The following is an 18922-nucleotide window of genomic DNA, read 5'->3' as shown; positions in this document are numbered from 1 at the left end:
TTCCTTTTGTAACACATGGGAAATAGTTTGAAACATAGGTTTCTTCCTCCCTCCCTCTTTTCCTTTCTGTTTTACACCTAGTCTTCCTCCTTCCTTTTTTGTTCCTTCTTTTTCTTTCTTCCACATTCTCAGTTTAGTATGTAACAGATTTCAAGTCAAACAAAGCAGAGCTATACCAGAAAAGGTTAACATTTCCACTATTTTCTTTTAATTTCAATCCTCTGAAGCGACTAATTTTTTTTTTTTTTTTTTTTTTAGACGGAGTTTTGCTCTTGTCACCCAGGCTGGAGTGCAATGGTGTGATCTTGGCTCACTGCAACTTCTGCCACCCAGGTTCAAGTGATTCTCCTGGCTCAGCCTCCCGAGTAGCTGGAATTACAGACATGCAGCACCACAGCCAGCTAATTTTGTATTTTTAATAGAGACGGGGTTTTATCATGTTGGTTAGGCTGGTCTCGAACTCCTGACCTCAGGTGATCCACCCGCCTTGGCTTCCCTAAGTGCTGGGATTACAGGTGTGAGCCACCACGCACGGCAGTAACTAATGTTAATAGCTTATTTTTTTCTCATTTCTTCCTGTATATTCATATATGTACATACACATACAGACATATATGTTTCTTTTGAACTTTAATATCTGATCATCTGTTGGTAGATGAATTTAGATGGTTGAAAACTCTATCTCTTCCTTATTGTCACAAACACCACCACCACCACCATTATCACCACCAACACACACACACACACGTCCCACCTCTAATTACACCCTTGTTTCCATTTTTTCCTGTCTTGAGAAGAGAAACACTTATGATGGGAAATTGAATACTTTATCTTATGTTATTCCTATTTGCCTTCTCTGTTCTTTATACATTATCCTTTTTCAATCTTCACCAGAATCACTTGGATTAAAACCTGTGAATTTCTCAGTAGGAAATGTTCATGTGAAGACACTTCTGTAGTAACAGAACCTATAGCTGCTCCTGTAGAAGGAAATTGAAAGTCATCCCTTCAATAAAGGGGCCCTCCCCTTGAGATGCTACTGGGTTTTACATCCAGACTGAGCTTCCTTCCCTCACCCACGTGAAGTGTCTACCTTCTGCAGAGTCCAGTGGCTCAGGAACCGGGGATGCAGTGCCAGGCTCGTGGTATCCTGCAGCAGATGTGGGGAGTTTTCCTTCTTTATGTTTCCATGAAGATGGGAGGTAAGTCTCATTCTAATAGCAAATGCTGCTGGGAGTTTTCAAAACAATTTTCTTTCAGCTAAATGATTGCCACTTTTGACATTTGTAACAAAAGAGTCTTTCTTGATAGATATTTTCTTTATGTGGTGCTAATTGTTATTGGATATCAAATAATATCTATTGCTGCTGCTACTTTGCTGTCATTTCTTTCTAAGAAACTCCCCTTAATGGCAGTTCTTTTGTGACCACATGGAGGCAACATTTTTAATAATGATGGGGCTTCCAGGAGCGCCACCCTAGTAACAGTCATGTGTCTTGTCATAGGCACTGCAGGACAAAATATTGACCAGCCCATGGAGGTGACAGCTATGGAAGGAGCCATTGTCCAGATCAATTGCACATACCAGACAGCTGGGTTCAACGGGCTGTCCTGGTACCAGCAACGTGATGGCAAAGCACCCACGTTTCTTTCTTACAGTGTTCTGGATGGTTTGGAGGAGAGAGGTCATTTTTCTTCATTCCTTAATCGCTCTAAAGGGTACAGTTACCTCCTTGTGAAGGAGCTCCAGATGAAAGACTCTGCCTCTTACCTCTGTGCTGTGAGAGACACAGTGACTATGAGGCCTCTTTAGCTGCACCAAAATTCAAGAGGCAATCAGAGCAGCGAGAAGTTATATTTCCTGAGTGTATGCCTGCCGTGAGTTAAGACTGGGGACTTTGGAACCAGACTGCCTGGATTTGAGTTTGCGACTTTCTAGTTGGATGATCTTCAGCCAGTCACTATATTTTTATTTCCTTATCTAGAAAGTGAGAATAATAAGAGTATCTACCTCACAAGGCTGTTGTGAGTTATGATTCTCTATTTATATTAGCTATGTCTCTATCTAGAGCTATATCTAGTGTTACTGAGAGCAGTAGTGGCACACAGTCAGCTCTATTCAAGTTTAGTTATTTCAATTCTAGTCTTGAATTTTCACTAAGTTTTGTGTGGTAGGGCCTCTGGGACTGGAACTCAGTATTTCTCTCCCCTTGTTTTGTAAAAGGTGAAATCCTGACCACTATTTGTATCTTGTGGATCTAAAGCTGTAAGATGGGGTTTGTCGTTGGGGTGGATTGTTGCCTTGGAAGGATCATTGTGGTGGTGATACTCATTTTCTTTAAGGAGACTCTGAACTTTGGAAATCCAAATGCAAATGCTTCAGAGTGAGATGTTAAGTATTCTGATTAATTATGTAAGGCTATCTTCATTATGTGCATCCTCGATAAGTAAATATAATCTTAACATATTTTGGAGGTTTATAACTCAGGTTAGAAGTGAAGTTTAGGGGCTTTAGACTTGGGGAGCATGAACATCATCAGGGGAGTCAATAGAAGATGGCAAAGAAGAGTGAACATAGCAATTTGGTGGCAAATCTGGGTGAGGCAGGAGAGCCAGTAGGGGATTTCTATGGCAAGAGGTAGTCAATAGGCATTAATCGCAATACAGATCTGCAGTAAATGTTAAGATTTTCCTTTCTTGCCTTATAATTTCCTTATGTTCTCTTCCAATTTTTTAATGAAATCCATTAAATGCTACGGCCTGCTGTCAGCTGGGTTTAGAGAGTACATGATTGTTGTGTGGCTGCCTCCACGTGAGAAAAAGTCGACCAGAGAGCAGAAGCTCAGATTGTAGCTTATTGGGACATCAAAAGTGAGGGTTGCTCCAAGTTAACATAGGTTTATGATCAGTCATATGTTACATATATATATACATATATATATGTAAATCAAGGATTAAACAAAATTCTCTTCAGGTGAGGTAGGAGTGCTTTTTCATTCTAAGTTATAAAATGAACATTTGAGATGGAATTTGAACAGACATAGTCATGTTTGAAAGCAATCTTGACAATATGAATCCAGGCCTCGAAAATGTTCATGCTCCTTTTGTCTGATGATTCGTTTTTTTTTGAACTCTCATTTAAATAAATATAGGCTAGAAATCAGGTTTTGTTTTTTTTTCCAGTTTACAAGGAAACCAAAGAAACCATAGAAATGAGATTTAAGGGCTTTGGACTTGGTGAGTATGAATTGTTCACATAGTGGCATTATTAATTAGGGAAAACAATATTATGCAAATGATATTATGAATGCTATGATCAGTGGAATATTTTAAAATTGTCTTAGTTTCTATTGCTGCATAACAAATCACAATACTGATATATTAGTTTATGGTTCTGTAGGTCATAAGTCCAAGCAAGTTCATCTGAGTTCTATGCTTAGGTCATAACCACAGTAAAGTCAAGGCATTGGCTGGGTGAGTACTAAAGTGGAGTTCAGAGTCCTCTTCCAAGTTAATTCATTAGATTTATTAAAATTTTTAATAAATTTTTTAAAATTTAGAGACAAGGTGTTTCTCTGTTGCCCAGGCTAGAGGGAAGTGACATGATCATAGGTCACTGTGGGATCAAACTCCTGGGCTCAGGCAATTCTCTCACCTCAGTCTACCAAGTAGCTAGGGCTATAGGCACACACCACCATACCTGACTAATTATTATTATTATTATTTTTTGTAGAGACAGGGTTCTGCTATGTTGCCCAGGCTGGTTTTGAACTCTTGAGCTCAAGCAATCCTCTGACCTCAGCTCCCTGAGTTGGGATTACAGGTAATTTATTTATTTATTCATTTCTGAGAGATGGAATCTTGCTCTGTTGCCGAGGCTGGAGTGCAGTGGTATGATCTTGGCTCACTGCAACCTCTGCCTCCTGGGTTCAAGCAATTCTCGTGCCTCAGCCTCCCGAGTAGCTGGGATCACAGGTGCCTGCCATCATGCCTGGCTAATTTTTCTATTTTTAGTAGGGACGAGGTTTCGTCTTGTTGACCAGACTGGTCTCAGACTCCTGACCTCAAGTAATCCACTAGCCTTGGCCTTCCACAGTGCTGGGATTACTGGTGTGAGCCACCATGCCCAGCCAGTTCTTATTATCATCAGAATTCTAGTCCATGCAGATGTGGGACTGAAGTTCCCATATTCTTAATGTTTTTGGGCTGGGGGCATTTCCAAACTCCTTAAGGCAATCTGCATTCCTTCTTATGTGATTCCCACCATCCTCAAACCAGCAGTCACATGCCAAGTTCTTCTCACGCTTGGAATCATTCTGGCTTCATCTTCCAGACAAAGTTCATGTGTTTTTAAGGTCTCATGTCATCAGGCACATAGATATCTCCCTTTAAAAAGGTCAACTGTTGGCTGAGCACAGTGATTCACACCTGTAATCCTAGCTGTTTGGGAGGCAGAGTTGGGTGGATCACTTGAGGTCAGGAGTTCAAAACCAGCATGGCCAACGTAGTGAAACACTGTCTCTACTAAAAATGCAAAAAAATTTAGCCAGATGTGGTGATGGGTGCCTGTAATCCCAGCCACTAGGGAGGCTGAGGCAGTAGAATTGCTTGAACCCGGGAGGCTGAGGTTGCAGTAAGCTGAGATCATGCCACTGCACTCCAGCCTGGGCAAGGGAGCAAGACTCTGTCTCAAAAAATAAAATAAAATAAAATACAAAATGTCAACTGTGCCATGGAACCCAACAAAATCACCAGAGTAATATTGCATCACATTCAAGATTGTGGGGATTAGGGCAGGGAATCTTGGGTCTATTCCTTGAAATTTTATCTACCACATAGCAAATAAAGGATGTTTATTAAGACTGTATAAAAATGCTGAACTGCTTATGATACAATAATGAATCAAGAAACCCAGGATGAATAATTGAATATACAGAATAATCACAGCTGTGTAAAAACTTTTAGGCATACAAAAAACATGGAAAGGAATTACAATACTCCCTTTACTGCATTTCCCTTATATAGAGTCTTAGTATGGGTAGATTTTCTTCTCTCTCTCCCTCTTTAGTCTTTTGACTAGGATTGGAGGGTGTACTTCTAAGATGGCTTGCTCATAGCTGTCGGCAAGAGGCCCCAGATTTTTATCACATGGCTTTCTTTATAGTGTATGGAGAAAGAGAGAGAGAGAGAGAGAGAGAGAGAGAGAGAGAGAGAGAGAGAGAGAGAGAGAGAGAGAAACTGTCTTTTATAACCAGATTCAGAAGTGTTAGACCATCACTTCTGCTGTTTTTTTACCCCCAGCTTCTAACATTTTTCTCCTTTTACACATAACAAAGTGGAAGATATAATACAGGATTCAAACTGCAAAGGTAATCAATAGAACATGTATATACACACACAAAAGTCCCGATAAGAAGTAAGAACACAGGCTTATTTACAATGAAGAAACACATGTAAATTTAAGATAGTTCTCATATAAAACATTTAAAAATAAAACATCTGCTACAATGGCCACCACTGTTTACAGCAATATTAAAGGGGAGAAAATAACACTCATTTAATAGGAATAGATATACCACAAGGTACAGCATAAGTGCAATACATTCACAAAACTATATTACAGCTTGTTAATCCATTTAAGAATTGTTCAAAATATGTCATAGTTTTGGCCCTCAGAGGTGCATGCCTACAGATTTCAACTACTCTAAATTTCTAGCTACTGAGAGGTAGAGAATGATTATTATCATGACTATAATGATTACATAGAAACACACACACACTGAAAACTCACCAAGGAGTTACAAAATCTGTGGAGACCAGAGGCCAACTATCATCAACTCATGTCTGCTCTTACCAATAGCCTTGCCTTTTTCAGAGAAATATCTAAAAAAAAAAAATGGCAGACACCAGTGTGGTCACTATCTCCTATGCCAAACCTATTGGGACTTGAAACAGCCAGTATTATCATAAATGAGAACCTTGAGGTTTATCTTTAAAGGCTTATTCTGGTCTCAAAAATTAGTCAGATAAGATTATTTTCTATTGAAATGAATTTTGATTAACATAAGAGACTTGTCGTTTACTAACTGGTCTTGGAGTAAAGGTCATACATGTGAGTCTTGACATACTCTCTGTTATAGCTAAAGTCAGCTGAAAATCCAAAATTAAAACTATGCCAAAACTCCTAAGTACAATCTTTTGGAAGTCTACTAATAAAAAGCCTTGAAGGATGTACTAACTTGAAGTCTAAGTGCAAGGGCACAAGAGTTCTAACGCTGTTAGATCTTCCTGATTTGGGAGAAAGGATCAATGTTCCCCACAAAACGATAAGTTTTGTACAAGGGAGAAATCTACATATACTAGGGCATAGAATTAATTTAATTTTGTTACATCAGGATCCTTTTTCTATGGTAAAAAAACAGAATGAGGAATGAATCTTAATTGGTGTCTTCATCAGAAGGGGTAAACTTGGTCTCTATATTCATGAAGCCAGACAGTTTTTTAAGCAGACAGTGGAAGCAGACAGTAGAACAGACCTGTAGCCACAGACCACTACTTGATATCAAACTAAAACAAGGATCAACTTAAACAATTATCCAAAGTCACTTTAACTGTACTAAAGTGTAAAGTTCACCTCTGTATTATTTTAAAGGAAGTTGCCTAAATGTAAGAATTCCATTAACCCTGGGTGAGAAAAATCAAAACAAATCATACTCTCTAATGAGTTATCCATGTAAGACCACCAATGAAAATGCATTTAACTATATTTGACTCTAAGACACTTAGTTGGCAAGTCTGAATTTCTTTTTTTTTTTTTTTAACCTTTATTGGATTTAGACTATTGAATAATTAAGGCAGAATGAGGGAGAAAAAAGAGCTACTTCTTTAACATTTTAGTATCCAGATAGTATAGTAGAAACTGTTCCTAGGGACAATGTATATGCCATTAATCACATTGAATAAAGTAGATGAATTATTCATTTTTATTTACTTTTTGTTTGAGAAGCTTGCTTGTCTCCCTTTGGCCTTTCCAGTGTGGTTTGAAATGAGTCCGTGTTGGTTTAGTCGAGGAAGCAACAGTGAGAAAGTCACTATCAGGTAGATGAGAAGCAGGTTGTGGACTTGCTGTCCCACCCCAACAACTGCAGCGAGATAAATGATCATGATCACGAAATGCATTTCAGGCTTTTCTTCCTTCAGTGTAAAGATATGTTTCCACCAGTCCGTAGCTCTGCATCGAGTTTTTAGTAGATTGCTGCAAATTTCACGGAATCTTTGCTGTTAATCACTGGTGCATTTATTGGAGCCAAAAATGTTAGATGCTAGAATGGGAGCAAGGTATTCAGCCAAGCACCAAAATATAACAAAAGAGGAAATAGCAGACAGAATAGATGGATCTAGATAGTAGATAATTGAAACACCAAAGAAACCAAGTCCAAGATGGCAAGTGAAATCCATAATAGGTTTTCAAGTTGTTTCCCATAATAGGACCTTATCCACTATCAACATCACTTTTCTCCATTCTTGCAGCTATTCTCTAAACCTGCAGTTTCTGCAGCCTGCAAATTGTGATTACCTCCCTCTGTCATCATCCCTGAGGTGCTGTCTCAGCAATCACCAACCGCAGTCCAACTCAACCTTCCTCTTGAGACCCACAGGGCGACGCCACTTCTGCTGTATTCTGTTGGTCACACAGACCCACCCTTGTACAGTGTATAAGGGGACTGCCCAGTGACGTGAATACAAGAGATGTTGGAGATGATCGAGGTCACCTTGTTGACTGGCTACCAGTCAGTGCTGACAGTTGAAAGTTGGGCCAGTGTGCTAACACATGAAAAATGTTAATGGGTTATGCAGGGGACGGTATTGATAGTGTTGGTCAGCTCTTCCACTGCTTTGATACACTCTTACCCAACATTATATTTGCTTTGTCCTGTCATTTATTCCTCAGTGTGGTGGCTGATTACAGTTTCTTAAAAAAAAAAAAAAAAAAAAAAGACCTAAAACAGAAGAGTTAGTCAGATAAGCATAGTCATTGTGCTGCAGTTGGTCCCAAGACCATTATTGTTATCTATTGTCTCCCTCTTCTATCACTCATTCTAGGCTCCCTCATTCAGCATTTCTGGTGGTCTCAGTTTCTTGCTCTTTGGTGACTCAGACCTTCATCCCTGAAGGGCCTAAGTCCCTGGTTACTGTACCTTTTTCAGACCTTGGTTGATGCAATTACCTCTTCAGTGCTATCACCAAGCATGGAAACAAGACATGTTCCAATAAATCTCTGAGTTCCATTCATACTTCTCTCTATCCCATTATATAGTAGCAACTCTATATCCTCATGATTATAGTCAATTACCTCCGCCCTATAGTTTTGCCAAGTTTGGAGAGTTTTCAGGCATTATTTCTTTGAATAGTTTTTCAGTCCCACGGCTTTCCTCTTATTCGAAAACTCCAATGATATGAATTTAGATCTCTTGTTATTATCCTATAGGTCTCTGAAACTGCTCATTTTTTTTCTGTCTATTTTTTCACTGTTTTTCAAACGGGGTAAATTCTATTGATCTGTTTAAAGTTTACAGGTTCTGTTCTTCTGGTATCTCCCTTTTATATTGAATCTATCCAGAGAGCTTTTACATTTCAGTTACTGTAGTTTTCAGTTCTCTGGACTCAGTGCTGCCTCAAATTCCTGGGCTTAAGAGATCTTCCTGCCTCAGTCTTCTGTGTAGCTGGAATTACAGGCACTCACCAACACCCCCTAATTTTTAATTTTTTTGTAGAGATGACCATGTTGCCCAGGCTGGTCTCAAACTCCTGGGCTCAAGTGATCCTCCTACGTCAGCCTCCCAAATTGATGGGATTATAGGCGTGAGCCACTACACCCAGCCTCACTGAAGCATTTTTGTGAGAGTTGTTTTAAAGTCCTTTTCCAATAATTTGAGCATCTGATTCATCTTGGTGTTGATATCAGTTGATTGTCTTTTCTCATTAATATTCTGATTTCCTAATTCTTGGAATGAAAAGTAATTTTTGAATGAAGCCTGGACATTATTATTTTTTTTAAAATTAGGAAACTCTGGATCCTGTTTAATCTTTTTTTAGAAGGTAGTTTTCCCGTAGAGTACGTGTAGTGTAAAGTTTGGTGGATGTATATGTTCTGTTTCCTGCTGGGTGCCACTGGCACCACCCCAGCAAAAAGGGGGCCACTAAATCACGTTGCCTTATTGCCTCTGAATGGAGATGATCAGCTTTCTGCTGGGCCAGCTGGAAGCGGGGAAAGGAGAGGGCCAACTAGACTTACTTCTTCCCTGCTTGGTATGACAGGAGTGGAGGCTTAGCTCATCACTGGGCCTTGCTGACAATGGGGTGGAAACAGGAACTCCGATTAGCCCTGCTTTCCATTGCCTTGTTCAGTTACACGGCCACTGGGTGGGTGTGGAGGTTCAGCTCCTCACTGGGCATTGCTGACATTGGGTGGGGGAAGCTGAGTGTTGACTGCCTCACCTCACAGCACCTCATTCTACCTCGTGTTGCCAGGTAGAGATGGAGGCTCAGCTCATTGTTGGACCCTGCTGACACTATCTTGCTGGGAGATTGGAGCACCCCCTGCTTCTGCCATCTGGGGAATGAGAGACCAGCTCCCTGTTTGGCCTGCTGACACTACCAAGCAGGAAACCAGAGTCCACAGTTGGCTTCTATTGGGAAGGAAGGTGGGGTGGAAGATCAACTTTCCTCCTCACTGACTGAGACCTGGGGTTTGTTGGTGTTTAGCTGGAGCAGCAAGGGTACTGCCGGAAAGATTTTCTGTTGTTAGGCCACCACCTTTTTCCTTGTCCTTTGGCTAGAAGGAAAGGGCTTTCCCTGGAGCTTTTGTTATTTATGCCCATTGGTGGCTCTGGGTTGGAGGTTTCTGCAACATCCTGTCCAGAATTTATTGTGATAAATGTTAGGGTGGTATATTATTTTTCCTTTTTTAAAAATTCTAATGTAGTTATTGATATGATTGGGTTTAAATCTACCATTTTGTGATTTTTTTTTCTATTTTCTCCATTTGTTCTGTGTTCATTTTCTTTCCTTTTTAATCTAGATGATTGAGTTTTTTTGTTTGTTTGTTTTTGGGTTTTATTTTAGTATTTTAATTTTATTTCATCTTCACTATAATCTTATTAGTTATACTGCTTTATGTTAGCTGTTGCTCTAGAATTTAATTATATAAATTATATATTTTAATACAGTATAACTTCAAGTAATATTATATCATTTCCTATATGATATAAGAAACTTTCAAACCTCCATTTTTCTCCTCCTGGGCTTTTTGTTATTACTTTAATATATTTCACTTATACATATTATAAATTTCACAATATATTTTTGCTTTACATACTCAAAATATTTAAAAAGGGATTTAAAAACTGATTATAAAACAGCTTGAAATTCTTTTCTTACTTATAGAGATTACCCCTTACCAGACAATTGGTAAAGTGTGGAGAATATAGATTTATATATATTTGCTTTGAACATATCCCCAAGCAGTAAAAGAGGCAAATTAAGAAGTGTTTAGCAAGATACTTTTGGAAGCTAAGTTAGTTCTAGGCTGTATATCAGGCATCCTGGGTACCCATTGATTGGTACCAATTTACTTAGTGTTCATGGGTGAGGTTTCACTTGTTTATGGACTTTGAATCCCTGGTGTATATGGCAGTGGGTATTACAGTGGCCATATAAACTGATGTCATGCTAATTGCAAAGGTTTGGAACTCTTCCATATTTGAAGGCTGCTGGATTTGTTGTCCACTTATTAAATGGCTAAATGAGTGAGACTAATAACAAAAAATGCATTGGAATGGAAAACTTTTAATAATACCTCCGAGTATTCATTGATGGCAAATTCAATTATGTCATGTGATGATTATGTCATGTGATTTCAAAGTCCTTTGTCAGATAGATAAAAATTCCAAAGCTTTCAAGCCTAAAGTTTACCCTAAAGTACAGAATTTTGAGTTTCATGATTTTACATCCTAGGCTTCTATAAAAGGTTATCAGAGGAGAATGAAATCATTAGAGGAGAGAGTAGATGGTAAGTGTGTGATGTATATTAAGAAATTTATTTTAAACAAATGAGATATGTAGTTTTTATCTATAAACAAATGTTACTGATTGAACATTGAAGAATCTTGCTTTAGACTTTAGAAGAGAGCCTAAGTTTAATAGAGGTCCTGGGTTGATTGATTTGATTTCATGACACTGAGTTTTGCTATCCTCTTGCTGCCTTACCTTTATCATGTGATCATGATTATTGTTACTTATTTAAAGTGGGTGCTGAAGGAGGGAGAGAGGAGATAATAGGCTCTTCAAGAAAAGTTTGTCTCCTGAGAGTGATAAATGTTCAGTGGTCTTCCTATGTATTTCTAAATTCACCACAATCCCATCTTGAAGATCACTGCAAAGAAGGTAATTACATTAGAGTTCTCCAGTGGAACCAAAGTTTTACACACACACACACACACATGCACACACACACGTGCACACACAGATATAAATTAGTCCTTTGGTATACACGGGGGGATTGGTTTCCAGGATGCCCCTACTAGTAGCCAAACCTGCAGACATCCCTGCAGAACTGGCATATACTAAAAGTTGGCCCTCCACATACATGGGTTTTGCATCCTGTGAGTGCTGTATTTTCAATCTGTGTTTGGTTGAAAAAAAAATCTGCGTATAAGTGGACTCAAACAGTTCAAATTTGAGTTGTTTAAGAGTCAACTGTGTGTATATACATTGTATATATAATGAGAGAGACAGAGACAGACAGAGGGAGAGAGATTTATTACGAGACTGTGGACTGTGGGTTTGGAAAGTTTAAAGTCTGCATGGCAGGTCTGCAGGCTGGAAAGCCCAGCAGGAGTTACTGCTGCAGTCTCGCATCTAAAGGCAGTCTGGAGATAGAATTCTTTCTTCTTCTTGAGACCTCAGTCATTTTTCTTAAGGCCTTCTACTAATTAGATGAAGCCTCCCCAAATTATGGAGGGCAATTTGCTTTACTTGAAGTCTACTGATTTAACTATTAGTCACATCTGAAATATACCTTCAAAGCAACAGCTAGATCATTGTTTGACCAAACAACCATGGCCTAGCCAAGTTGATGCATAAAATTAACTATTATAGTAATTAAAAGGATAACATTATGACCCGCATTCCATAATGAAAATAAAGTTAAAAGACTTGCCCATACGCAGAGATATATGAGTCGGTTAAAGAGCAAAAAGAAGCAGAATCCAAATTTTTACATACAATGACTCACAAAATCTGCTTTCATTTGACAATATTTATTAGTTCTGATGCACAACAATAGAACCTGAGACTAACTGGCTTTGATTTGACACAGACTCCTTAAAAATTTTTATATTTTCTTACTGGGCACAGTGGCTTCAGCCTATAATCCTGGCTACCCAGGAGGCTGAGGTGGTAGGATAGCTTGACACCAAGAGTTCAAGGCTAACCTGGGAAACATAGTGAGATCTCAAAAAATGAAAAAACCCAAAAAACTAGCCAGGTATGGTGGCACGTGCTTGTAGTCCCTGCCACTGGAAATGCTGAAGCGGGAGGATTGCTTGAGCCCAGGAGTTTGAAGCTACAGGAAATTATGATTACACCACTGTATTGCAGGCCTGGGTGACAGAGCAAGACTCTGTTCCTAAAAAAAAAAAATAGGTGTAGAGTGGTTTTTTTTTTTACACTTTTAACTTAGCATGTGGTGTTGAAGTATTACTGTAGATCAAGTTTACGCACTAAGATGTGAGGAAATTGTGATTTGTTCTCTCCACCACGATTGAATTATACTTTTATTATCTTCTATCATTTTGAAACACTGCATTTTACCATGGGACACTGTATATATTTCTTGCCATGATGGTAAATGACTGATTGATATATTTAAGAATTAATAAATTTGGATTTCTGCTGACAAAAAAGAAAATTAAAAAAACATTTTTCTTAATGCAAAACTTTAAACTTAATGTTAGTATCAAGTTATATCCCCTAAAGTGTATGCTTTCTACTCATATTAACTAAAAATGAATACTTTCTTTCTATAAAAAAATTTGTTGAATGAATGAATGACGTTTGCGTAACAGATTTCTGGATGTCTTAAAATGCAGTTCTAATGGTGCCCATGGTAGTTACTGATTAAAGTGGTAATGGCAAGCAGACTTAGTTCTGTCTCTGTTGGCCAGAAAGAAGTAAAAGTATTGAAAAGGAAAAATGCAAAATTTGCAGCGAAGAAAAGGGATTAAAAAAATCCAAGGATCAATATTAAAAAGGTGAAACTGCTGGGTGTGATGGTTCATGCCTGTAAACCCAGCACTTTGGGAGGCGAGGCAAGAGAATCACTTGAGCCTAGGAATTTGAGACCAATCAGAGCAACATGGTGAAACCCCATCTCTAAAAAAAAAACAACAACAACGAAAACCCAACAAACAAAAAACCAAGAAACCAAAAAATTAGCTAGGCATGGTCGGTGTGTGCCTGTAGTCCAGCTACTTGGAAGGTTGAGATGGGAGATTAGTGTAAGCCCAGGAAGTTGAGGCTGCAGTGAGCTGTGATCACGCCACTGCTCTCCAGCCTGGGGGACAGAGTGAAACTCTCTCTCTCTCTCTCTGTCACACACACACATACACACACACTCTCTCTCTCACACATACAATTTAAAAAGACAAAACGGTTCAAACAGAAAGCCAGTTACTAATATCCAAATTAGAGTGTATTTTATTTCATGTTTTTTAGTATTTTGCTTTTTCTGTTTCATTTCTAGAAACAATTGTGAAAAAAGTGAAAGGAAGAACATTATAGTAACATTACAACAGTTAGCTAAAGCATACCTGCACCACTGGAGAAAAGTGGTAAGTTTTACCACTTGCATTGCTTCTCATGCTCTTTGTGGGTCTGCACGTGATTGCTCATTCGTGCATCGTACTGAACAAGACTCTGTCTCAGCCACTTGTCTGATATGTCACATAAGTGTGTGTTTAGAAGTTTAATAGAAGGCCTTTTAATTTATGAGAATTTTTAAAACCTCTTTTCTGTGTAAGGAATCAGAATACTTTTTAAAATATGTTGCTGTCTATGAAGGCACCTATACACACAGACACACACAGACAAAACACAAATATGCACATCCTCCAGGATTCCTCAAGATGCCTGGGGTATGACTTGTCACCTTTAGATTTTGCCACAACACCTGTTTCTTTTTCCTATTTATTGAACCCTCCATGTTATGGAGTCTTGAGGTTGGAAGTGATCAAGACCATCACTTCTCTCTGCATTTTTAGATTTGAATACCTAGCACAGTGCCTGGAACATAGCAGACACTCACACACAACTACGGGATGAATGTTGAATGTTGAAAAGATGAAGTCTTTTTTTAGCGGCAGATGGCCATCCAGTCTTTGTAAGAGCTCAGACGTCCTTATGCAGCAAAAGCCTGTGCTCTAAAAGTCAGCATACAGATCAGTTTTGGGCTGTTCTGCAGATTTGGAGGACTACAGTTGAGCCATGGTAGCTCTGCTTCTCTGGGATTTACCCAGAGTCACTCTTTGGGACATAACTCACCATGACTACATCATTGTAATGTATGGAGTCGTGATGTTAAATGCTTTCTATGTATGCAGAAGCAAGGACGTCATTTCGTTCTTATCCTAAACAACTTTCAGCTCTAACACTTCACAGCAGTTTTTTTTTTTCTCAGAGATTTCTTTCCCAGTTTTATTTAGTAACTTAGTAGATGGTCTCCTCATATATGGTGAAAAACCGAATCTTTAAAAAAGAAACTAAATTTAGTATACTGAAAGAGATTTAGGAGTTGATCTAACTCAGCTCTCTGCAGCCAACTTTTGAGTAACAGAAAGGTCTAGGAACAGGAGAATTGGGACAGAATTCCAATTGGCTGTGGAATTGGGACAGAATTCCAATTTGCATGGCTATGCTTTTGTCATGCAAAAGCCAGGAAAGCCCAAAACACCTCTGAAGCTTACCTACATCCCATTTTATTAGGGAGATGAAGCTGTCAAAGGTTAGAGCATGTTCCTGTGAATTTCTACATTGTCTCTTCTTCGGGGTTTAAGCCCTGGCGTTCAATCAATATAGGCAGTACTCTTATATCAGATCTATCTAAGCAAGACCTTGGAAGCTTTGGATTTTACAAATCCATTTGAGGATAACACGATAATGGTCTACTGTGATGGAAAATTACGTTTCTCTTGGTAAAAGGAGCATTCTCTAAAGTCACACTTTTCTGAGTGTGTCCTCCCCAAGGATTGAGACTTTAGTAATGAAAGAGGGATCAGGTAGAAACAGAGGTGAGGCAGAGAATGATAGGGTAGGAGGTATCATTGATCTAAAGCAAAGATGAATAGGCTGAAACTGGGGTCAGGGAGTAGAGGTCACTGATGTCTGCAAAGTCACTATACTCTTCAGAGGAGTGATTTCAAAAAGGGGAAAGTTGTTGCTGTCTACATTGTGGAGCTGCTGTGGGAACTCTAGAGCTCTTGGAAGAAACGTAAAAAAGGTAGACAAAGGGCAGAAAGAGACAGATTTCACTGACCTTCAGTTTTTTTTAAATAAAGAATTCTAATATACACAGTATACAATGCACAATGCTGATGTCTAGTGGGGATTCTGGTGCTTTTAGTTCAATTGCCCCTTTGTAGGTCAGATTTCTGCTGATTGCCTTAAAAAATGGGTAATTGTTTTGATGCACAGATCAACTTCTCCTCAAATTTTGGGATTTTTCATAATTCTTACTTGTAGTGTTACTTTAAAAATATCTGTAAAATTTTTATTTATTATTTATTTTTAGACAGGAACTTGATCTGTTGCCCAGGCTGGCATGCAGTGGCATAATCATAGCTCACTGCAGCCTCAAATTCCTAGGCTTAAACAATTCTCCTGCCTCAGCCTCTAGAGTAGCTAGGACTATAGACATGTGCCACTACACTCAGCTAATTTAAAAATTTTTGTAGAGATGCAGTGTCACTATGTTGTTGAGGCTGGTCATAAAACTCCTAGCTTCAAGCAATCTTCCTGTCTCAGCCTCCCAGCACTTTGGGAGGCTGAGGCAGGAGGATTGCTTTGTCCTATTTTTAAAATCTTAAAAAAATTAATTCAATAAGTATGCAGTGAGTTCTTCCTTTATGCCAGTTACTTTGCTCCATGGATAGAAAAATGAATGAGATATTTCCCTTCCTTCAGGGAGTGCATAGTTGGATCTTATTGTCACTTAAAGCCCACTTTATGCTTTTTTCCTTTAGTTCAATCTATTGAACCAAAGCAGAATGGCACATCGTTAAGAATGTGGGCTCTGAAAAATTCAAATTCATTTCAGAATTATTTAATCTTGCAAACATTTTGGGAAGAGATTTGATAACAATATATTTTGATAACAATAACAATCTTTAAGCTAGTAAACTCATTTCTAGTAATCTATTCCTAACAGAATAATATGTTAGAGAATTCATAATCATTTAAAAATATTTATTGAGCAACTACTATGTTCTATATACTTTCCTAGATAATTTGGATGACTCATTGAACAAAACAAAGATCCCTGTCTGTCCTTTTGGAATTTATATTCTAGTAGTGGGAAACAGAAAATAATAAACAATAGACTAACTAAATAGGTGAATTATATAGTATGTTAGAAGGTGGTCAGTGCTTTCAAGAAATAAAGAAAGTAGATCGTGATAAAGGCGATCAGGAGTGCTGGAATTCTGGGTGAGTTTCAGTTTTATCTATGTTCATCAGCATAAACCTTGTTGAGAAGGTGATGTTTGAGCAAAGACATCAAGGGAGTGAGGGAGTTAATTATGCCAGTGGTCCCCAACCTTTTTGGCACCAGGAACCAGTTTCATGGAAGACAAATTTTTCCACAGACTTGGGGTGGGGGGGATTGGTTTCAGGCTAAAACTGTTTCACCTACATCATCAGACACTGGTTAGATTCTCACAAGGAGCGCACAACCTAGATCCCTCGCATGCGCAGTTCACAATAGCATCTGCGCTTCCATGAGAATTTCATGCCAAGATTGATCTGAAAGGAGTAGAGCTCAGGCGGTAATGCTGAGGCACTCACCTTCTGCGGTGCAGCCTGGTACCCGTCTGTGGTCCATGGGTTGGGGACCCCAGAATTATGGGATATCTGGGGAAGACCTTCCAAACAGAGGAAGCAGCCAGTGCAGTGACCCTAGAGTGGAACTATGTATTTGAGGAATTTGAGTATTTGAGGAATACCAAGGAGGACGATATGATTGGAGCTGAAAGGAAAAGTGGTAGGAGACAAGGTCAGAGAGGAAATGGGAAGCTGTGTCATCGAGGGCTTTGCAGGCTAATGTAAAGACTTCTCTTATAATGTATGAACAGGGAGCCATTGAAAGTCTTTGATTAGTGGAATAATTTGATCTGATCTACTTTTATGTTTTTTAGAGACAAGAGTCTCGCTGTACTGCCTAGGCTGGCCTTGAACTCCTGGACTTAAGCGATAGATCCTCCCTACACCTCAGCCTCCTAAGTATTTGGGACTACAGTTTTTAAACAAAGTAACCCATGCTTATTATACAAACTTAAACAATTCTGAATTGCCGTGTAAAAAATTAATAAAATCCTATTTTTTCCTTCAATTCCATACTTCCAGAGTTAACTAATGTTAAAATTGATGTGTGCTCTTCAACATCTATCTTGTGTCCTTCTAGGAATGAATATCTACAAACACAATTCATGAATATGTATATATTTGAATACATATAAATATTAATATGATGAAGCATATGCACACACATATATGCATAAATATATATGCATACACACACAAATCTTTTTCAATTCCTTTCTTCCTTAGTTCATTTATTCCTTTGTCCCTTCCTTCCTTACTGTTTTCCTTCCTTCTTTCCTTCAAGGTTCATAATATACTCATAATGCGTTCTTTTGCTTAACAATATGTTATTGACATTTCATGAAATTAGTAGTTTGTAATCTTGGCTGCACATTGGAATCTTCAAGGAGCATTAATAGTGCTGATAGGTCTAATTCTCAGAGATTCTGAATTGTTTGCCATGAGGCTTGGTTATCAAAATTTATAAAACTTCCTTAAGTAGTTCTAATGTACAGCTGCATTGAGTACCACTCCCTTAGGTTATACATATAGATCCAACTCATCATTATTACTATTAATAACTCAGAGTATTCCTTATTGTGGCTGTATCAAAAGTTATTTATCTAGTCCTCTACTGATAAACATTTAGTTTGTTTCCAGTATGCTACTCTACTAAAAAGCCTTTAAACATGTATCTTTAGTTCTTTAGTTACTGGTTCCTTTATTTCTATAGAATACAGTCCGATAAGTGAAGTTCCTGGGTTTAGAGGTATGAGCATTTAAAATTTTAATTGGCACTGCTAGATTATTTTCCCAAAAGATCTCAATAATAATACATACTTCTGGTAGCAGTGTTAAGAGTACTCCATTCCTTATATCTTTGTTAATCTGATGAATGACTAAAAGGATTTGATTTTCTTTTTAATCTGTTACTAATTAAGCATATTTTTCTTCATACTTATTTGCACTTCTTTCTCTGTGATTTAAGTATACTCTTTGCTCATTTTTAATTGAGTCATTTGTCTTTTCTTATCAAGTTTTAAGAGATCTTTGAATAACAGGAATATTCTCTTTTTTTGGTCATCTAGTTACAATATTTTCTTCAAGTTTACTATTTTTTTTGATAATTTATATTGCACTATATAGTTTAAATTACTTAGAATGTTTAACATGCTCTCTCATTTTTATTCATGATGTTTTAGTATTTTTTTCATATTGGTAATCCTTTGTCATTATTGTTTCTAATGTAAGCCCCATAACATTGTTTCTAGTGTAACCCCTATGAACT

The 18922-nt window shown here is 38.2% G+C and overlaps 1 long non-coding RNA gene across 2 annotated transcripts; it reads left to right on the top strand.

The window, feature by feature from the left end:
- The first annotated feature begins 1121 nt into the window (after positions 1-1121).
- LOC105726825 (uncharacterized) lies at positions 1122-17655 on the top strand. 2 transcript variants are annotated; one of them, XR_010341952.1, is made up of 4 exons: positions 9407-9704; positions 11017-11071; positions 13805-13892; positions 17469-17655. It is a non-coding gene; the product is annotated as an uncharacterized LOC105726825 (long non-coding RNA). The 2 variants fall into 2 exon arrangements; XR_010341953.1 differs by lacking the exons at positions 9407-9704; positions 11017-11071 and adding an exon at positions 1122-1202.
- The last annotated feature ends 1267 nt before the right edge of the window (positions 17656-18922 follow it).

This window comes from Aotus nancymaae, unplaced genomic scaffold (assembly GCF_030222135.1).
Source record: "Aotus nancymaae isolate 86718 unplaced genomic scaffold, 86718_ANA_hifiasm-v0.15.2.pri h1tg000011l, whole genome shotgun sequence".
Classification (NCBI taxonomy): domain Eukaryota; kingdom Metazoa; phylum Chordata; class Mammalia; order Primates; family Aotidae; genus Aotus; species Aotus nancymaae.
This window is presented reverse-complemented; position numbering and strand designations above follow the sequence as displayed.